Raw genomic sequence first — 22,478 nt, 5'->3', positions numbered from 1 at the left:
TCAACAGTTCTTCCAAACCCCACTACCTACCACCTTCACAGAAAACTCAGACCCGATGCAATAACCCAACTGAACAACTGCCACAAAACAACTAAAAAGTCAGCAGTTCTCCCAAAACCCACATGCTACCAGCCTTCACAGAAGGCAGAAGAACTCAAACCCCATGCATCTGCAACAACCCAGCCTAAATCTACTAACCTTCACAATGCAACCCACACATGCCCAACCCATTCCTTCACAATCCCCAACCATCTAGCCTTCAGAAGACCACTCAAAACCATGTGTCTATGCCACAGTTCAGCGTACAGCCCTTCAGCAAACCACCATAGTCTTGGCTCAAACTACCAGCCCTCAAGAGACAACACAAGACCTGAATGTTCGCCCATGATCTCAACTTACTCGCCTTCAGAAAATATCTCGAGGGCCACTGCTGCCTCCATCGCCCTGTTCAAGCACTTTAAAAATACAATCTAAGTTTGACTTGTTTCGGGGACACCGGAGCTTTATAGCCATTAATGTCACGTAGTAATATTAACCGGACAGTATCCAAAAACTGGCCTGTCGTCATAACATGCCACAAACTCCACCTTATGCAAAAATGTCCAGACTAAAATGCACATGACTGTCTGTGCACGTCATCAAAATGTGATTGCCTCTGAGCCAGCTGCCCGTGTCCTGCCCATCCCAGGTGTGGGAAGATGCCCCCGCTGCCATTCACCTGGCGGAGGAATGTCCCGAGGCCCCTTACCACTCCTGTTTACACAGGAGCCCATAAAGTGGCGCGGCCTTGAGCGCGCGCATCATCTGCCTCATTTAACAATAAAAGCCAAGGCCACGAGGCAGTGAAAGGGCTGCAAGGACGCGTCTGAGTACTGCAGTCGGGAGAAGAGCCACAGAGAGGACGGACGCTGGTAAGTAAAGATGTGGGCGAAGGGGGTAACCTGGGATGAGACGTCCAGTGTGTTTAAAGAGTTTACACATGGGCTTGGAGACCTTCTGTGTCTTGTGTGCGTGGCTGCTATAGCCGATAGATTGGGAGGTCGGCATGGTCATACAGGCCTGTAGTGCAATCTGGTAATGCCAGAAGGGCACCTTCTACGGGTCAGTGTGTGGGCCGTTCCAGTGGCTTGCTTGTGGGTCTGTTTTATTATCTGGTGGGGTGGTTTTTGCTGTTATCCCCCTGAAATTACCACAAATATTGCCTGCTGCAAGCTCAAATGCATGCAGAGTGAGTCCCACACCTTACAAAACACTTCTAGGGCTTGTCAGGGCTTTAAGTGTGCCGAGTTTGAGGAGCAGCTCCTCTCTGTAACCCTTAGCCTCGCCCTCTCAACCTGAGGCGCTTCCACTGCGATACAAGAAATGATGCCCTGGAAGACCCTCTACCTCTGAGGTAAAGGAACAGCTCCTCGGTGTCACTGTCAGACTCCTACCCAGCAGTTCTCCCGCCGTAATAAAGGAGCAGATGAGCTCCTACAAGAAACTTTACTGCCAGACTGAAGAACTGCTCCTCTTCCTAGTCAGGAGCTCGGCCCATGAGGCAGGAGCTGCTCCTCTTCTGATCCCTCATACTTCTAACCAGGAGCTCTGCCCATGAGACAGGAACTGCTCCTCTTCTGATCCCGCATACTTCTAACCAGGAGCTCTGCCCATGAGGCAGGAGCTGCTCCTCTTCTGATCCCTCATACTTCTAACCAGGAGCTCTGCCCATGAGACAGGAGCTGCTCCTCTTCTGATCCCTCATACTTCTAACCAGGAGCTCTGCCCATGAGACAGGAGCTGCTCCTCTTCTGATCCCTCATACTTCTAACCAGGAGCTCTGCCCATGAGACAGGAGCCGCTCCTCTTCTGATCCCTCATACTTCTAACCAGAAGCTCCATCTCAGAGATGCAGGAACCACTCCTCTACCTATCCCCCAGATTCCTAACCAGCAGCACTCCCACTGAAATAAAGGAGGAGATGAGCTCCTACAAGAAACTTTACTGCCAGACTGAAGAACTGCTTCTCTAACCAGTAGCTCCATCTCAGAGATACAGGAGCTGCCCCTCTTCCGATCCATGAGACTCATAACCAGGAACTCCATCCAGAGATACAGGAGCCACTCCTCTTCCTTATCCCTAACCAGGAGCTCCATCTCATTGATACAGGAGCTGCTCCTTTTCCTCGCCCTCAGACTCCTAACCAGGAGCTCCATCTCAGACATACACAAGCCGCTTCTCTTCCTAACCCTCATAGTCCTAACCAGGAGCTCTGACTCATCGAAACAGGAGCTGCTCTTCTTCCTAACCCTCAGACTCCTAATCAGGAGCTCCATCGACACAGGGGCCACTCCGCTTCAGATCCCTCAGACTTCCCTCAGGAGCTCTACCTATGAGACATAGGAGCAGCTCCTCTTCTGAACCCTGGGGCTCCTTGCTGGGAGCTCTGCCTAAGAGATACAGCAGCTGCACCTCTTCCTTCCTAAACCTCTGGTTCCTAACAAGGAGCTTCTCTCTGTGATATAGGAGCAGCTCTTTCCTAAACCTTAGACTTCTAACCGGGAGATCTCTCTGTAGAAGTCTTGAATCTGGTGTGTTGTTGACTCTTTTTCTGTCTTACTTTTTTTGTAACTTTTTTTATTTTTATGTCAAACCAAACAATAACATAGCACAAGAAACATACAGTAACTGTACAGTCCCTATATAACTGGGCAGCATCCGGCCATGTAATCAGGACGTACACTTTAGGCAGTTCTCAAGTTACATTTGTTGCGCCGACTGAACAATCCACCATCTCCCTGCAACACTGTTCATAGCAAGAGAGGACAGCATAGGACAACCGGGCAGCAGTAATCCATGCACCACGTATCTTTTCAAATTTGTGGGGACAGCCACGACTTCATATATGTATAGATTTTTGATCACCCACGCATCAATCCAAATGGTTGCTCCGCTGTTTAAATGAAAGAGGATGGGGCACTCCCCATAATTGTGCAATGTTTCCAAAGGCTGCAACAAGGTCCATATTACAAAACAGTTTATGATACCTGGTACTCGTTTCCTCCTCCATACTCCAAGGACACATTTGGAATATTTGCCAAACTTTCATGCAACACAGGGCAGCAAGCAAAGTTGCTGTGCTGCGTTGTGTGAAAGGAGAGCAAATCGCTGTGTTACCTTACTCTGCCCAGGGATGGCGTTCTGCGGGCGATGCGTGGGTGTTCCTGCGCAAATCCCATTGTTTTTGGCGCATTTTCATATTTACCAGAACTGGTAAACCTGGGAATGCGCCAAAAAGATAAGCCATTCCAGGAGATGCGTAACGATGAGAAAGAACTTTATTTCTCCCTGTTACTGCCTCTTTCTATGTGTACCCATTCTGCAGCACACAAAGAAAGAGGAAAATGCCTCTCAGGGTTGCTTTAAAAACAATCCTGCATGCAATGCATGTGCAAGGGTACCTGCAATAGCGCTAGGCTGCCAAAAGGGGGCCAGCGCAGAGGAAAAGACAGGAATGCGCCGTATTGCCTTAAAAACAGCACATTCCTGCTCTTTCTCTGTCACGCGGTGCAGCGCAGCATGATAACTTGCTGCACTGAGTGATTTTTTCAAAAATAGTCCCCAACATTCTTTGTGTTGCAAATCAGATAACTGTATTCAGAATGCTGCATTTTGATTGGCTGCTCGCAGGACACAATCTACCAGGCAGATTAATTGCAGGAGAGGAAACAAGACTGTTCACAGTCCTAGCTCACGCATCTCTACACCTTGTTTTCATAATACCGGTCTGTGAGGCTCACACAGTTCTAATAAAGGCCTAAAGCACCACCGTACCCACCAGAATGTTCGAGAACTGGGAGCCATTTTGCTGAACGAAACAGCTTTGGGGTATTTTTTTGCATTGTTTTAGCAAATGCATCTCCTTCACTTTGCTATGCAGCATGCTGAATATGTAGATGAAAACTACACAAATATCTGTTGTCTCATTCTTAGAACTAAATAGGTCTCAGAAACATTCTTTATTCTTCATGACTTTGCCTATGTTTAAAGTGTTTCCAGTCTGTAATAATCGTTTTCATCTGTGTCTCACTGTTTAGGTAAGCACATAAGGAAAGAGGTTGTGAACTTACGAAATTGATTATGTTTTGTTTATTTTCATTAATCCGTAGTTCTCTAAGCAGGTCTCAACATGCTACGGGTTGGGAAAGCGCTAGCATGTAAACTGAAAACCATGTGTTTGCAATGTTGTCAATCTAACAATCATGTCTAGAATGCACCACCCATGGAAAACAACATGTGAATTGTTTAAATGTATACAGCACGCAATGTCAGGGTCAGCACAAAGGAGGGGAAGAGGGGCGATAATCATTCAGGCTCCACTTATTTGCAGTGCCCTGGGCTTTGCCTTAAAATACACATTTTCCACTTGCTTAATTATTGATGAGGCTTCAAACATGGAGAGACCAGTAGATGGCGCCAGTCGCTTGGGCTTCACTTTCCCTAAGCAACCTGGCATAAATGACCCGGGACTCGCAAAAAGACCTCTGCCACACCTGTATGTCTCGGCAGTGTATTGTGAAGTACAAAACAGTATTGCAGGAGGGATACAATAAAATGTAAAGCTTTACTGATACCCCGTCAACAGGTATGTGGTACTACTATAAAGCAAGAGAAAAGTTTGGAACTCTTTTCTTTTGCTTTACAAACTAGGAGAGCTCTGCAGCTGGCCTTTAACTCTCCAACGTTATATTTGTTTTTCCTGTCTCCTGATCATGCAATATTCTGCTGTGTGGTTAGCTATTAATCTTACCGGGCCATAATGTTACTTTTTAGTAATGTAGCTTAGCTTGTAGGATTGATTAACTTTGAATGTGGGCAAAAAGATAAGCCTTTCCAGGAGATGCGTAACGATGAGAAAGAACTTTATTTCACAAGGGCAGAGTTAGATTTAGGAACAATAGGTTTAGGTTCAGATTGATACTTGATATCTAAGGGAGCAAAGCAATATATACATCACATTGACAACAGAATATAAGGAGTTTTTGTTGTAGGTGGACCACCTACAACAAGAACTCCTTATATTGTGTACTAATTATTCATTAGGACTTGTCATAATTGTCAATGGGATGTATATATTTTAATGTCTCTCTCACTTATCACATCACGCTTGTTGTCACTCTCTTATGTGAGCACTTGAACTATATATTTCTTGCATATTTTCATAAATTAAAAAACAACTGTTATTTATGATTGACGTGTCCCTTGTCGCAATATATTGCTTTGCACGTGGGCCTCAGGCGGTACACCCAGCTCAGCTTTGGCATTTCCTCAGTGGCCAAGGTGTTCCAGAATGCGATCAAGGGGACCCTCTCAGGCCTGGTAGGAGTAATTAACCTGAGCAACGACATCCTCATATACTCCCAGAGCCTTGAGGAGCACCATGTCCGACTGCAGGCCACCCTCCAATGCCTTGCGGACTGTGGCCTCATGTACTGGAACAAATGCTCATTCTACCAGAGTTCAATTAACTTCTTTGGCTACGTCTTTTCAAGAGATGGACTCCAGGTTGATCCCTGCAAGGCAGAAGCCATCCAGAATGCCCCGGTCCCACAGAACCTGACAGAGATGTTTCCTTGGCATGGTAACATACTGCGGGAGATTTATCCCCAGTTCGGCCACTTTGTAAGAACCACTGCGCCAACTCATGAAGACCATCATACCGTGGACCTGGGGCCCCAAGGAAGAAACTTACTTCAACAACATCAAGAAAGTGCTGCTGGACCAAACTACCATGGCCTACTTCCATCCAAGGAGAAGAACTGAACTGGTCAGGGATGCCAGCCTTGTAGGGCTCGAGGCTGTCCTCCTACAAGAGAATGCCAAGGGGGCCTGTGTTCCTGTCGCATATGTCAGGCTGGTACTATCTTCTACGGAGACCCGCTACGCACAGATAGAGTCGGAGGCCCTGGTCATCAGGTGGGCGTGGCAACACTTCCACCTCTACCTCTGCTGTCACCAATTTCAGGTGGTGACAATCACAAACCGCTTCTACCTCTGTTCAATGGATCATCCCACCTGGCAAAACCAAGGATAGAGAAATGGGCTGTACAGCTCCATGCATATTCATTCCAGCTGATCTACAGACCAGGGACCGACCATCCCACCGACTTAGTGTCACGACACCTGTCACCATGTCACCTAAGCGGACAAACGATGGACAAAGAGCACACAGAATGCTTCATAAACATTGTGAAGCTCCTCGCCTGCCCAGCAGCTTTCACTCGAAAAGACCTAAAAAGTGCCACGGATGCAGATGACACCCGTGTCTAGGTGAAAGAGACCCTGGCTCAAGGGCAATGGCACTGGTTTCTCGACGGTTCCAAGTCATTAGTGGCCGATGAACAGAACGTGCGTCGCCAACTCTGGAGAGTGCAACACAAACTGAGCACTAGTGGATTCGGCCTGGTTCTATGGGGACAGAGGATAGTCGTTCCAAAAAGCCTTCACAGCCAGATAGTTGTGCTCGCTCAAAGGGTCACCAAGGAGCGGCAAAAACCAAGGCGAGACTCCACGCAAAAGTGTGGTTTCCCAGCATTGATGAACTGGTGGATGAAGAGATCCGACACTGCCATCCCTGATTGATCACTGGCAGAGACCCCGCTCCTGCACCCGTGTTGACAGACGAGCCATACCCAACGCCAATGACAAAAATCAGCATAGACTTTGGGAGTTTCTCAGATGGGCAAAACACTGTGGTAATCCTGGATTCCTTTTCCAAATTTCCCATAGTCAAACTGGTGGCTTCCACCGCTTTTGTCCATGTACAGCCCGTACTTGAAAAAACCTTTGCACTGCTCGAACTCCCAGAAGAGATCAAGTCTGACAATGGACCCCCATTCCAGGGGCAAGACTTTTATGATTTTTTGGCAGGAAGGGCTATAAGACACCGTGAAATCACACCCCAATGGCCACCAGCCAATGGAGAGGTAGAGAGATTTATGAGAACATTGAATCGAGCCCTTCAGATCAAGTGGATCAATGCCAGGATGCCGCAGAGTGCCTTCAACAATTTCTGCAGGCATGCAGATAGATCCCTCATTCCACAACAGGATGCGCCCCTGCACTCTGTTGCTCAAACGGCCACCCTGGGACATCATCCCTGAGGACACTGAGTGGGTGCCGCACAGCCTGGACATAGAAAAGGCTCAACAGAAACAACAGACAATATATGAAAAGGCCACCAAGGATCGGCGAGCAAGGATTCTAGCTCTGCAAGTAGGGACCCGCGTAGTGCGAACGTTACCCGGGGTGAAAGTTCCGCACTCCCTACGAGCCTGAGGTGTGGACGGTGACACTGGTGAATGGCACCATAATAACAGCCCAGCGAGGTCGGCATACAGTGGTGAGGAATGTATCTTGGTTCAAGGCCATACCTGACAATGCTGCCCGAGCAAGCCCCACACGAGGAGAAGAAAGTGGGCTGGAAAGTGGCGATGATCTTCCGGACATGGTGGACAGCCAAGGTGTGCGCCGCCTTCTCAACCGACTGGGGTGGTGACATCGGAATACAGCAGGCAGGACGGCCTGTCCCCGGAATTCCCAGAGGTGCCGTCGGGAAGCGTCACGAGTGCCAATCTCAGTAGTAAATGTGATCCAGTCGGAGGGTCGAGATGTCAACGGGACCTGTTGCGGCCAAATCCAGTGCCCAGCCAGAGGTTGAGAGATTTTGTGTTGACACTTTGATGCATATATGTTTTTATTTTTTTTTGTTAACTAAAATCGAATGCCTAAACAGCAATTCTTTTAAAAGGTCGGACCGCCCATTGACTACCCGGCCTCTCCCCTACAATATAGCTGCATGCACCCCTCGTGGTCGGGCTCGACCCAAGGGTATAAATAAAAGGGCTAGGGTCGCACGTGACCACTAGCCGAGCAGCCACTGAGTGTACTGTATATTTGTTCTGCTCGCCATACATATAGGCCGCTAAACACCGTCAGGCCAGGCTAATTCACAAATTCCAGATTTATAAGTGTTATCCTTGTGCGGTCTCTGTAGCACTGCCACTGACGCTCAGATGAAGGTAGCAGCAATCACTTTCGTTACACTGGTGTGCGTTGGGCTCTGGTCTGCTCAGACATGGAGGAAGGCCTCTGCTTCTGCTCCCGCTCCACGTTCAATGAGTGTGGACACTGGAAGTGTTGTCACCATGGATAAATCAAGGACGCATTACAGTGATGATGCCACGTTTAACCCCGACTTAAATCAGCAACTTGGTATTCAGTTCCTGACTGCAATGATTCTTCCAGGAGGCCCCAGGGGAGAAGGGAGTAGTGATTAGGCTGCAACAGCCTGAGTTCAGTCATGCTAGTTTCAATGGCATAACAGAACTTGAGGGCTCCCCCCTGCAAAGTACACAGAGATGGCTCTCCTTCCCACCACCTACCACTTTTGCTGAGGGGGCCCCCTGGAGCTCAAGGGCCCCCCACACTGTAGGGGCTGCAGGGGGCTTTAGTTACACCACTAAGCATATTATGTTGTTATGTAATGTTATTTTGATTTATTAAATGGTTTAATCACACCCGCAGGGGTATCTTGGTGCGAGACCAGGACAACAGAGAAAGAGGGCTACCCTCAATAGGTGAGTCTTGAGTACTTTCCTGAAATGGAAGTAGTCTTCACAAATACGTAATTGCAGTGGCAGTTTATTCCAATAGTGGGGGGCGAGGAAGTAAAACGATCTGCTTCTAGACCTGGCCCTTCTGAAACTGGGATCCTTAAGCAAAGCCTTGTCGCATGATCTTAGGAGTTTGGAAGGGGTATAGTGGGTGACCGCTGATGATAAATAAGTAGGTCCCTTACCATGGAGAGCCTTGTGAGTTAGACAGATCTTAAAGATAATTCTGTTTCTGACAGGTAGCCAATGTAGGGTCTGTAGAAGATGGGAAGATGCTGTTCCAGGGGGGAGGTTACAGATAAGATGTGCGGCGGTGTTCTGTATTACCTGAAGTTTAGAAAGCAACTTCTCATTTGGAGAGGCCAAAAGTGAATTGCCATAGTCTAGATGGCTAATAACCAGTGGATGGACTAAAGTTTTCCTTGTGGAGAGTGGTAATAAAGGAAAGACTCTTCTCAGCATACGCAAAATGTAAAAACATGAGCCTACAGTGGCAGAGATTTGTTCTTTCATAGTGAGGGATTGGTCCAGCCGGTCTCCAATATCTTTTACCACTAGTTTGGGTGAAGGGGCCATACCCAATTCTGATGGCCACCAAACCGGTGACCAAAGTAGTTGGGCCCTCCCTAATAACAAAATCTCCTTTGTTGTGGTGTGTAGCTGGAGTCTATTTTTGGATATCCAGGTAGCAGTGACTTTCATCCCAGCAGAAAAAGATTCTTTAGATTTAGTCATATTTTTCTCAAAGAAAAAAAGTAGCTGGGCATCATCCGAATATGATATGATCTCAAAGTCAAAAGCTCTGATAATTTTGGCATGGGGGCTACATAAATGTTGAAAAGCGTAGGGCTGAGACAGGAGACGTGAGGAAATCTGCTATCCAGAGTCATGATTCGTGACTTATAAGAGCCCAGAATGACCATTGGGTTCTATTTTAAAGGAAGACAGCCAGCCATTCTAGAGCCATTCCATGGATCCCAATCTCTTGTAGTCTACCAAGAAGCTTAGGATACCGTTTCAAATACTGCTGACAAATCCAGCAGCACCTACGTTGAAAGTACATTTGCATTGAGAGAGCATCTGATGCAGTCGGCAACTGCCGACAGGGCCGTCTCTGTGCTGTGTAGTGGTCTAAAGCATGACTGAGAAGGGTCTAATAAGCTATTTGACTCCAGATAGCTTGTGAGTTGCTTATTGATGTGCTTTTCCAGCAACTTCCCCAGTAGAGGGAGGAGCGAGATAGGCCAGTAGTTAATAAGATCCATCGATGTCAGATTGGCCTTTTTTCGAATGGGTCTGATCTGGGCCGTCTACCAGTCTAATGGGATTTTTCCCTTGTTGATAGATAGATTAAATAGAGAGCAGATTGAAGGGGCCAGCTCATATGAGAGGTCTGCCATAGTTCTAGAAGGGCAGACATCTATGGATGAACCAGATTTTTCTGAGATCAAAAGGTTCTGAATTGTCGCTAGTGAAATTTCTTCAAATTTACCTAGACTCTCAATACCCTCAGGAAGAAGAGTAAAGAATAACGGCTTGTCAACAGGCTGATCAAGAGCACTGGGGAAGTTTTGGTAGATCACTTTGATTTTCTCTTCAAAGTGATTAGCTAGGGCATCGCAAAGTGATTGCGACAGATTTGGTTCTTGAGAGCATGTGTCTGGGTTTGTCAAGGATTGAGTATTTTAAAAAGGGTTTTGGAGGCATTTCCAGTTTGAGCTATTTTCTTCCCCAAATATAGTTTGCGAGCGTCCTTGATATGATCATACGTGGTTATGGCCAGTTTATAAGTATTTTTGTCAGTGGGGTGATAAGTCTGGTACCACCTTTTTTCTAGTCTTTTGCACAAGGCTTCCTCTATCTTTAGTCCTATCGAATACCAAGGTGTGTGAGGTCTTTGTAGTTTCTTTCATTCTGTTTAAGAGGGGCTATTTGATCAAAAACAGAATTCAGCGCTCTGTTGAAGTTACAAAGCGCTTGATTCACGTCTGAGTTGTCAGAGTGGATATTGGATGTCTGCTCTTTGGCCCATGAGACTGGTGTAAGTTTATACCACTGTCTAGATAGATTTTTTTGATGAGTGGGCAATTTACCCCTCGCTTTGCGTGTGGGAATCTGGAAGTTAATAAGTGAGTGGTCAGTCCAGAGTAAAGGTTTTGGTGAATCGCAGGAAAATTGTGAAGTAAGGCTGACTGAACAGTCAATTAGAGAAACCATCTACCTCAGTAATTCTTAACATTTTGACTTCTGTGGACCCCCACTTAATCATTCCTGGAACCTGAGGGCCCCTACTAAATCATTTTTAGAATCCGGAGATCCTTACTGAGTCATTCTTGGAAGCTGAGGATGCTGGCAAAACAATATACAAAAAAAACAGGAACAAGCATTCATCAAACAAATACACAAATTATGACCTATTTTATTTAATTCATGAACAAATATGAAAATAATTAAAATTTTAATAGGAAGGTTGTAGCTTTTCTAAATTCAATTGAGGCCACTCGTTGTCCATACTATATTCTGTTTGATGCACTTGCACTGCTCCCACAAATCAATTTGAGGATACTAACTTAATTTTTAGCCGCCAATTTCTAAATTCCTACACATTTGCAGAGATGTTTTAATATTTTCATTTGTACATTGTGCTTCTTTATTTATATACTGTTTAGTAATCTGTTAGTTCTAGTTAACTTTCTGAACAGTTACGGATGCCCAGGGGTCCCTGGACCAAAGGTTAAGAACAACTAATCTACGTCATTAAAGAGCAGGGAGGACAAAGTCTTCCAAGTTTATTTCTCTGTTGGTAGTTTCACAATCTGCATACTCTTCATTGGATGACACAATGGAGGGCTGGCCCTATGGGCGACAGTATGGCCATATGTCCACTCAGTGATCATTTGTAAGAATGTGAGTCAAAGGTAAGGTCACAACTATGAGATCCTTTTAAGCAAACCATAGCCATGTCATCCTGACAGAAGTGAGACTGCCTGGCTGCCCTCCTTCTGTCTGCATAGTCCTTCATGCAATGTTTTCTCTGGAAGTTTACTTGCTGCACTATCAAGTGACTTTGAAGGGACAATGAATGCAGCAGAATCCATTCCCTAATCTTTCTCCCAAACAGCAGTTCAGCTAGAGATTTTCAATCCCTGATACAGCAAACTGGAGATGGGCATCTTGGTGAACTTGGTGATCTACAATCTCTTCAATGTTGGCATGAAGCCCTCCATCACTTGTAGCCATAGTGGAATTATTTTGCGGCATCAGAAAACCATGTCGTCAACAAATTTGTATTTAACATAGGACCGTTGTCTTACTTTATCACCTTTGAAATGAAGAGTTTCCAGAATATATGCATTCGAGATGAATTAACTGCTTCAACAGCAGGGATTATGAGTGGCAAAACATCAGGGAATCCGGCGAACTCATCCATGACCATCAGTGAATTCTAGCTGAAGGGAATATTGCCAACGAATTCGGGAAGGGCTATTGCCTTTTAGACTTCAGTAGACAGTGAGGCATCTGGAGAGATTGTCTATGCTCAGTCTTTGACATACATGACACTTACAAGGTATTTCTTCGACAAGTCAATGAAGAAAAGGGGCCACACTTTTTGGAGACTCGGTCTCTTGCTGGCCACAATCCCACAATGTCCTTCCTGTGCAAGCTTTACTACCCACTTCTTCAGTGGCTTGAGAATCATCAGGTGAGTACTCCCTCAAGAGAAGGCCACGATCTTGTTGACTGCTAGCCAATCACATTACGTGAAGACTTCAGTTCCTGGAAGTCATACTATATAATTATCTTTTCTCTTTCAAGATCTTTCAAAGTCTTTCCATCATTGCATCGCAATGAGCGCAGCCACTGTAGCAAGCATTGGTTTAGCCACAGTGACATGAATTGTATCCCTTTCATCTAATAGTATTAGGTGCGCCTGATCAACCACATAACAGACATTACTAAGCATCAGGTGAGCTAGGTAAACGTAAATTGCCTCATCATCAGTGTACTGTCCATTTAACACAGGCATGGGCACTCACATGAAGGAAACAGCAATGAACTTTTTAAAACTATTTGCAGCGATGAGCAGCTAGTTAATCGAATAGTGATTGTTTAGTCTCATAGCAGGAACAGGTCTGAAGGTATCTCTTTTGGCACCATGTTTTCCCAGGCTGCCCTGGCTAAAGGATAAAGCTAAATTGAAGCCATTTAGGACATTTAGAGGCTGGTTTAGGTACCTAAACCAGGAGTGCTGGCATGTGGGCATTTTTCTTGAGTACTAATAGCTTTCTGTAGGAAATCTGCCTTTTCTTCAAGGTTACCCCAGACTTTTCACCATTTTCTGGACCCTATATTTGGTGGACTTACAACTTTATGCACTGCTACCCCGCTAAGCAGGAGAAAAGTGCCTGTGCTCCCCCTTTCAACATTATTAAATTGGCTTATCCCTGATTGACATATTTAACTTGCCTCTGTGTCCCTAGTATCTGGTGTAGAAACTGTACCTAGAGACTGAAAGATAAATACCATTTGTGGACTGCAGTACCCATTGTCCACAGAACAGACCTGACACATATCTTCAGGACTACCATGTGTAGTCTGCAGCAGCATAAAACCCTGGTATCAAACCTGTCAGAATAACCCTCGTTGACATGTGAGAAACTATACTTTTAAATATTAATAAGTCATCGCTAAATCCACCTTGTTGCCAACAAGGTAGGGTGCCTGATATTTAAAAGTGAAACAAGTGTAAAATAAAAGTTGGCATGTTTCTCCAATCACTAGGCTCCAAAAGCTATTTTCGCTGTTAGGGCTGTAGCTGAATCCTTGAAAATGTCAAAGTGCATATCATAAACTTTAATCTTTAACTTCTGACAGGAACAGTCTACAAAAGTTATTCAAAGGCTTGTTTTAATATTTATTAACATTCTAATTTAATGGTGAAGTCATATTTTATAAACATTTTGGAAAATAAAACCTTTACAAAGTCCCTTTCCCCTGCCTGACGTTCCTGGAAGTTAATTTACATTAGTTTTACAATCTAGCTGCCCAGTCTGTACTCAGCCTTTATGAGGTATGAAATTCCTTCTAGGAGCCACACAATAGACCACTTTGATTGACAGGCCAACTTGAATGGATAGCGGTGACTCCTCTGATCTCAGCTGGGCATTTAGGGTGGGGACTGCTGCCCCTCCTGCTAGCACAACAGTGTCAAATCCTGTCTGAAGAGCCTGTCTGAAACACATATAAAATGTGTGTTCCTTTCAAGGCATCTAATAGGACCAACACATAATTCTTGAGTATAACCTGTCTGGTTGCTGAAGGACCCAGATTTCTCTTCCCAGACATCTGTAACATTGTTGGTTGCAGAATTATGGCCTGCTTCATACTGGATATTAGTGCTAGTTGTGGGAGGACATTAGTAATTTCCATGGCACACTCCCCTACACACGGCCAGCTGTCATAGCCCAAATTTAGCGTGGCAGAAGATTTTGGCCTCCTTTGAATTGCCCTGAGACATTGCAATCTGTGCCTGTTTACTGTATAGCATATAAGAACTACTGGATAGGCCAGAACCAGGGAATTTTTGCCCCATTGGTTAGGGAGTGCCCAGGAGTCACCCTCACCCACTAGCTAGTCCCAACCATAATTGTGGCACCCACCACAGAACTCTTTCTGGACTTGCAAAGATCAGAAGAGGACTAGACCTGCTGTCTGTGATCTAAGAGAAACCCTGAAGGACTGGACATGAACCCTCTAGTACCCGGGAGAAAGAAGTGGATTCTAAAGGTCAGTTGGCTGGTTGTTTGGGCATCAGAAGAAAGTTTAGAAATGTTTGATGACTTTTTCTCCAGAGCTTCAGTGGGACCCACAGGAAAAAGTATCCCACTGTCAGTTCCACAGTGCCAGATGAAATTTCAGCTCTGTCATGCTCAAAGATCCCTGTACCTCCGAAAAAGTGACAAAGTCCATTCTGCATTAGAAACTTTTCAACCTGAGTGTCAACAGGAAAAACCTACAGATATCCAGCCTTCGGTTTCACATCAGTTACGGTTTCAGAGGTGTCCTGCTCGGGGAGGATTTTTCTGCTCTAAAAGTGACAAAGTTCCATTTTGCAATGAAACTTAGAAGAAATTCAGTCCTTTTATAAAAAATAAAAAAGTGACATAGTCCCTATCTGAAGAGGGACTTACAACAGTAGTTGTACTTTTTCAATTCCAGACTTTCACTTAGACCAATCCACATAGTGCTCCATCGTAGTCTGCCTGAAATCCTGCCTAGATGTATGCTAGCGCTTCCATAAACTATTAGAGCTTGGTGCTTTTTGGCACTATTTTTACCTAAAACTAAGTAAAACGTTCATATCTCTGGTTTCCTTTATGGGATTGTTATTATTGTGGTGTAATTGTGTTTATAAAATTTTACTCTACTTTACAAATTCAGTTTGGGATTTTTCTTATTTGGTGTTTTGCCTTTCTTACAATTTTTGTACTGCAGAAACACTTTACACATTACCCTAAATTAAGCCTATCTTCTCTGTGCCATAGGTACTAGGGATTTGAGCTCAGGTTAATTTTGTGAATTTAAGGGCTCACAAGGAGTTTTATTATTACTTGAGGTGGGCAGTCACCCACCTCAGGTAATAATCCACTTTCTTTGCAGCACCTGCACTGATCAACTATAATGGTCTGTGTCCCTGCTTTTTTCACCTGCTTTCTCAGATATCCTCAGTTTTGCTTTTTGGTGAATGAAGAAGGAATCTCGGTGTCTTTGTATTCCCTTTTCTTCCCCATTAACTCTCATGTGGAGTTAACAAAGCATGTGGGTTCTCCTCATTTCTCCTCCGCCCTTTCTTTTCCCTCCTTGCTGTGTCTTCACATGCTGCTTTCTTTTCCCTCCACTGTATTCTCTTTCTCCTCTGCCCTTCTGCATCTTGCTTCTCTTTCCTCCCCTCTCTTGCAGTGTTTTCCCTCCTCTCTCTTTCATTGTACCGAGGACCTTATATCTATAAGTACCTTAACTGAGTGGACTGCCAATTCCATCTGACTGAAAGGCTTGTGCAGAGGAATCAGAGGGAGGACCAAGACCACGTGGCAGGCCTACGTATGTAGTGCTTACAAATGAGTCACTGGAGTCTACCTGGTCCTATACAATAAAACCAGACATATACAGTGAACTGAACCTCGCACATCCGCAAGAGTTCCATCATGGAATCTGACGCATATACCACATCCTCACATCAACCCACTGGTCCTACATGCATTCCTTGTGCTCACCCGGCCTACTCGCATGGTTTGCCAGTAAGTCGCAAGTCCAAGTCTCTTTCATGGACAGTTCCACAATGATACTCCACTACTAGAAGTGAGTAGTTGGGCTTTCTTTCAAAACAATTTGGGCATCAATAGATTTCACAGAAATTAGATGAATCTTTGTCCCCACCTGCTTTGCATCAGGAACAAAGATGATGGTCTGGTCTGTTTCCAATGTTGCAGAATTCTGTATGAGTTGTAATGCACATGTACAATGAATTTTATCATTGTATAAATATAATTTTTTCTCTGTGTTGTTTTGAATGTGGTTGCTGTTTTTATTATGTGAGCAGGTGGGAGGGAAGATGTAGCAACCGAGGAGCCAGAGTTTAAGAACTAAGGGAACCTCAACAAGTTGTGCAAAAAAAAAATACTAGGCCAATAGAGGACTGTGGTATGTGATATCAAGGTCACATAATATCGCAACCAGAATATTGAGAAGTGCACAGAGGGGAGGTTAGCTGTATTATTCTTAACTCCACATCTACATGCCTTGAAGATATATATATATATAAATCATTTAAGTATGTATATGTGGAGTTCGATTAACAAAATATATATATTCTCACCTGTTGGTATGTTGGCCCTCGATACTCTGGTCATGATAGTGTGTGACATCGATATTCCCTGCTCGATATTCCACAACCATATCCCAATAGATGCTTATGCTCTAAGGAAAAGGCGGCACATTTAAGGAGAGTTTTCAACACACAGTTTAAGGCCTCATAAATTGATCCCCAATAGGGGTACCATTGTGGTTTTTGGGTTCAAACCATCACCCGAGCACTAATATGAAAGAAACACAGAGAGGTGTGCTGGAAACTGTGGGCGTTTCAGGACATAATACAGGTCTGCTTTTGATATGTCTTTCTATAAAGGCCTTATTACTGTATTCATATTTTCACTCACCATGGTGTTTTATTCATTCCCATATATGGGTAGAAGATAACCTTAATAGTGTTTTTGATTGCTATAGAACACATCTGAATTAATGAGCAAACATGCCTCTTACATCACCAAGAATTCCCCTAGTTTGGAAAGTATGCCCTCAACCCATATTTTGTGGCATGCTTCATCATAGGGCAATTTCTTCACCTAAAAATGTGTGAATGTTTGGGTCGGCTCAACCATTATTTGGGAGCACAGGGTATTATACTTAGGAATCAAGAACTTAAGCTAAAACTTTCTAAGATCGATACATAACCTTATCAATTTTATTTTCAGATTTCCCTGAAAGGATAAAAAAATTCAGGGTGAGAAGGTTCTGGAGTATTATCACCTACTAGCCATTAAATGTCAACATGTTTTGGCCAATAGTTTTCGCCCGGATTTGGTGGGTCAAAGGCCTTCAACATGACTACTAGATCCCCAAAACATTGTTGATCTTACTGTACCAGTGGTTAGTCAGTCAACTGGCTAGGGGTTAGTCGAGAGGGACAAACATTTGTAACTGATAAAGTAGAGTAGTTACTCGCTTTATATTTTGCCTCTGGATTTTTCTGCGGGAGACCACACATTTGTTAGGTGAATTTTTAAAAAATATATAGAATACAGTGAGATATTAAATAATATTAAACAATAATCAAGAAGAAATAATAACCACAGAGACTGAGACACAGCAAAATGTGTGGAACTGCACATAAATGAGTCATTGGAGTCCACCTGGTACCATGCAATAAAACCAGACATATACAGTGAACTGAACTGAACATCGCACATCAGTGAGAGCTCCATCAAGGAACTGTGGTAGGATACAGATCGAGACAGTTGGAAGACTTTTGTGAGGCCTGCTCAGCAGCTAAAAGGCTATTTTTAACCCCAGAGATTTTACAGAAACATCTCCCTGTGATCAAACACTAAGGTGGGAAGGGGAGAATAAATGTTTTTAAAAATAAAAAATTAGCACAACATGACCATTTTGTAATTATCAATCTCAAAAAGTTCAGATTTCGGCTGATCAATTAAAATAAGATCTCAACTTGGAACTATTCGTGGAGCCAAGGCAATTGACAATAGAACATGTGTTGGTATGTTTTTGATAACAGTTTGTTTAATCAATAAAGGAGGGTGGCCAGGAGTGTGTCACAGAAATACCACGTGTCAGATCGAGTACCACCAGGCTTTGTATTTATTCTGCTTGATCCCAGGGTCAGCTCCTCCATTAGTGCGGAGGTGCCTCACCCCACAAGCCCCAGAGCTGAAAATAAAATGGTATTAAAGTCTATTTATTACCATTTTATTTTCCAGCTACCGACCCTTGCCAAACTGAGTGACAGGACGGGGCAGGGCCAGTGCTGTGGAGTGGCAGTAGGGAGCTGCGTGCTTTAAAATGCGCAAGTCTCTTTGGCTGGCCATCTTGTGACGGCCAGCCAGACATGTGGATTTTAATCTTCTCCAACCTAGCTGTTTTAGACAGCTAGATTAGAGAAAGCGCAGGCCTCCGGTGCTCTTGAGAGCATGGAGTGAGGCCGCTGGCTCCAGTCCTAGTGCTTCTCTCATGCTGTGAGAGCAGCGCTAGGATTGGGTAGTGCAGTTTCCTGGGTCCAGAGATTCGAGAAGACACCTGAGGGAGAAATACGTTGCGCTGCAAGCGGATGGTAAATCTATTCTATTTATTTATTTTTTTACGGCCCCCGCCCTACCACCTTCAGTACATGCTACCCACCACTGCATGATCCCGGGAGGACATCTCTAAGTATCAGAGTAGCAATAAGGATTTCACAGTAGAGAAAAGAAAAACAAAAAGGTTGGATCTAGGTTTTTAATTAATAGTTACGAAACCCTCTCTGTTCACCTGAATTGGAAAATCTGTAAAGAGATTTCACTTACTTAGATTTGAATGATAGCCATGTCAAACTCACTGCTGACAAATTATCATAGTTTACTGGATCCTTTTTTAAGATCTTTCTGAATTGTGATCACTGATTAACAGCATCATTGTGATAAGACATGACCATGTCGATGGCTTCTGGAAACCGCATTCTCTGTAATACATTATGTGAATAGGCATCGGAAGGGATGTCAAGATCAACCAAAAGCACAGTAGCACTTTAAAGATGGGAACTTTTATGTATCTTTATAAAATGTTTTCAAATCCTCTAACTTGTGTCATGTAATGGCATATCTCATAGTGTAGTGGGAATAACCCAGATACTCAAGATGGTAAAAAAAAAATTGCATTGTATTTTGTCAGACTTTGTAGTGTACTAATATATTAATAATACTCGTGGGAAATAAAACAGGCACTCTAGATGGTAGAAGGTATTTTCTTACTTGTGTCAAAACACTACCGAATTCTGGATATTCACCAGATAAAAAAAAATGAAGTCTAAAAAAGTCACTGTTAATTTTTAACTGAATAAAAACATAGAAAGGTACAGTAAGGTCAGTTACTTTTGACATAAATTCATGTGTAATACAAGTGGTTCTTATCAGTCAGTCAGTCAGTCAAATACTCTTTATTCGATTCGTTAAAATCATAAAAGACATTAAAAGACAATACATAATAGCAACGTATGTCATAAGAAACGCACAATTTCAATTTTACATGGATCAGAGCAAACCCTAGACAGTACATAACAAATTGATTATTAAAATCTACTTGGAACTTAAAACATTTCATTGAGGGGGGCTTGCTTTTTAATCCTCAAGGCTGCCACTAAAAAGCTAGCCACACAAAACATGATACGAGTAGACCCCAGATGCTGGAGATAGATCAGTGCCGGTTCTTATCACTACAGGCACATTTATTTTGCAAGAAATATATCATAAAGCAGATGTGTTTGTAGGGAAATTTCACTATCTCAGAATATGAAATTGCTGGATCAGATTACATGAGTTTAAAATTGTTAGGATAAAAATATATGTTCAGTCGAGAATCCATTGGTATGTGAGTAATCAGAAAGAAAAAGAGGTTGTAGGATGACTTCTTGTACTTCTTAATTATAGATTAGAGGGCATTGAGATTATGTTGTGTGATGTCATCATTCAATCCAGTGAGGTGTATGCCTAGCCTGTATATCCGCGAAAGAAACAATTGATGGATGGAATGCTGGAAAATGCAAACATTCACCCCCAGTCACAAGGATCTGGGTTAAATCCATCATTCTTTTGATCACCACACCACCCCAGTTTGGACCCAGCCATATGCAAATCAGTCTTGACCCTGTTCCTTGTGGGAACAGTCCAGACCAAACTGCCAAGCCAGGCCTTCCCTGGACCAGAAACAAACATCCTGGGACCGGTTTCAGGGCATCACCCTTCATCAGCCAGGCTAGCTTGAATCCAGTGGTGTAGTGAGCACGGGACCCACGTCTGGGCATACCTTTCCCATTTAGGGCAACATATGCAAAAGAAACAATTGATGGAGGGAATGCTGGACAATGCAAACATTCACCCCCAGTCACAAGGATCTGGGTTAAATCCATCATTCTTTTGCTCATCACACCACCCCAGTTTGGACCCAGCCATATGCAAATCAGTCTTGACCCTGTTCCTTGTGGGAATAGTCCGGCCCCAACTCCCAAGCCAGGCCCTCCCTGGACCGGAAACAAGCATCCTGGGACCGATTTCAGGGCATCACCCTTTATCAGCCAGGCTAGCTTGAATCCAGTGGTGTAGTGAGCACGGGACCCATGTCTGGGCATACCTTTTCCACTTAGAGCAACATATGCAAAAGAAACAATTGATAGATGGAATGCTGAACAATGCAAACATTCACCCCAGTCACAAGGATCTGGGTTCAATTCATCATTCTTTTGCTCACCACACCACCCCAGTTTTTCTGGACAATGCAAACATTCAATGGATTTAGGCCCAGATCTCTGTACTGGGGTGAATGTATGACATTGTTTTGCATTCTGTCCATCAATTGTTCTTTTTGCATTTGTTATCCCGAGTGGGACGGGTATGCCCAGACATGGGTCCCGTGCTCTCCATGCCACTGGAGTCAAGCTATCCTGGCTGATGAGGGCTGAAAGCCCGAAACCGGTCCTAGGATGCTTGTTTCCAGTCCAGGGAGGACCTGGCCTGGCAGTTCGGGCTGGACTGTTCCCATTGGGTGCAGGGTCAAGACTGATTTGCATATGGCTGGGTCCAAACTGGAAAGGCAAGGTGAGCAAAAAAACGAGGGATTTAGGCCCAGATCTCTGTAATGGGGTGAAGGTATGACATTGTTCTGCATTCTGTCCATCAATTGTTCTTTGTGCATTAGCCTGTATATCCAACATTGTTCCCATTTGAATATGTATTTTTCATATTCATATCATAAAATGATATTCATGGTTTATGTAAAGCTATCCAGTGGAGTTGTTCTATAATGTGATTAGACCCTAAGAAGTGATTGGTTAATTTGGTCATAGATTTTTTACACCGTATATTGCTTCTATGTTTAGCGATTCTGATCTTATCATTTCTAGTGGGTATAGTATTTGAGGCCACAAGGGCTTGTGATAAGATAGATCACATTTTCCAAAATGCATGTAGTGTGTTGATTCTAAATCCAATTGGGGTTAAGACTGATGTCAATGTTTTTCATAACTGTTTTATGATGGCATACAATGCAGTTGCCACGGGGGTTGTGTCCCTTCACAGGGGGCAAGGCCAAAAGTGTTTTTTCTGGAAGTGGTTTTCTTTCAAGGAGTCTAGTATGTGCCATGATGTTACTTAAATTTGCACTATGTTTAAAGTAAAACATTGTTTTTGTAGAGCAAGGTTGTAGGAATTCAAAATCCACCAGCATTTATTTATCCTCTTATTAATCACATTGGACACATATCAGTTTGTCTTCTGATGTTATTGCATGGGTCTCAAGAAGTGACTCACAATGATTGTTGTTAGCTCTTTTGTAGTCTTTTTTTACTATTTGTATGGGATAGTGTCAGTCTGGGAATTTCTCACATAGGATTCTGGCTTCAGTTTCAATGTTAGTGATTGATGTACAGTTCCTGTGAAGATGCAGAAACTGTTCGAAAGGTACATTTTCCCAAAATGAACGGGGAGGAAAACTTTTAAAAGAGAATAAACTATTTGTATATGTTGGTTATGGTAAACCTTTGTTTTCAAAAGGCCTTCCTTGGCAATGATTGTCAAATCCAAGAACGGGGAAGTATTAGTGGACATTATTAATCCACGTCATGAAGTCAGTTTTTGATTGCTAAACAGGAAAGGGACAGATAGTGTGTCATACCACTCCATCACCCTGATGTTTTATGATTCAATATCCATTCTGTGAGACTGCAAACAGGGAACCCTGAGGGGTGGAACTGAAGTTTGCCCCCATACACCTTGGAGGGGAAATTAGGCACCAATAAAGGGCAATTGTCAGAAGATTGCCCCCTAACGTATTTTGAAAACAGTGAGTTGCTTTCCAAGGGAAATGTAAGAAGAGAAGAAAATAGGAGTTGTAATAGGGTAGCCTAGCATAGGGTAATTACTTAAGAACCACCCTCCCAGTTTTTACAAATATCTCTGATGTGTGCCTGATCAAAAGTCTGAAGCTGCTTATTATCTGATATAG

At 43.7% G+C, this 22,478-nt stretch overlaps 1 protein-coding gene across 2 annotated transcripts in view; it reads left to right on the top strand.

Annotated features, from left to right (window-relative positions):
* The first annotated feature begins 637 nt into the window (after positions 1-637).
* The window catches only part of TMIGD1 (transmembrane and immunoglobulin domain containing 1), a 59,115-nt gene continuing 37,274 nt past the window's right edge, over positions 638-22,478 (top strand). The window contains exon 1 of one of the 2 annotated variants that reach the window (XM_085646909.1): positions 638-911. The gene's annotated coding sequence lies outside the window, so the exon portion shown is untranslated. The remainder of the gene's footprint in view (positions 912-22,478) is intronic. The other variant, XM_085646910.1, reaches the window with a different exon arrangement.

The sequence above is a fragment of the Triturus cristatus genome, chromosome 3_2, assembly GCF_964204655.1.
Source record: "Triturus cristatus chromosome 3_2, aTriCri1.1, whole genome shotgun sequence".
NCBI classification, from domain to species: domain Eukaryota; kingdom Metazoa; phylum Chordata; class Amphibia; order Caudata; family Salamandridae; genus Triturus; species Triturus cristatus.
The sequence above is the reverse complement of the archived record's forward strand: the minus strand, read 5'-3'. Positions and strand labels throughout refer to the sequence as shown.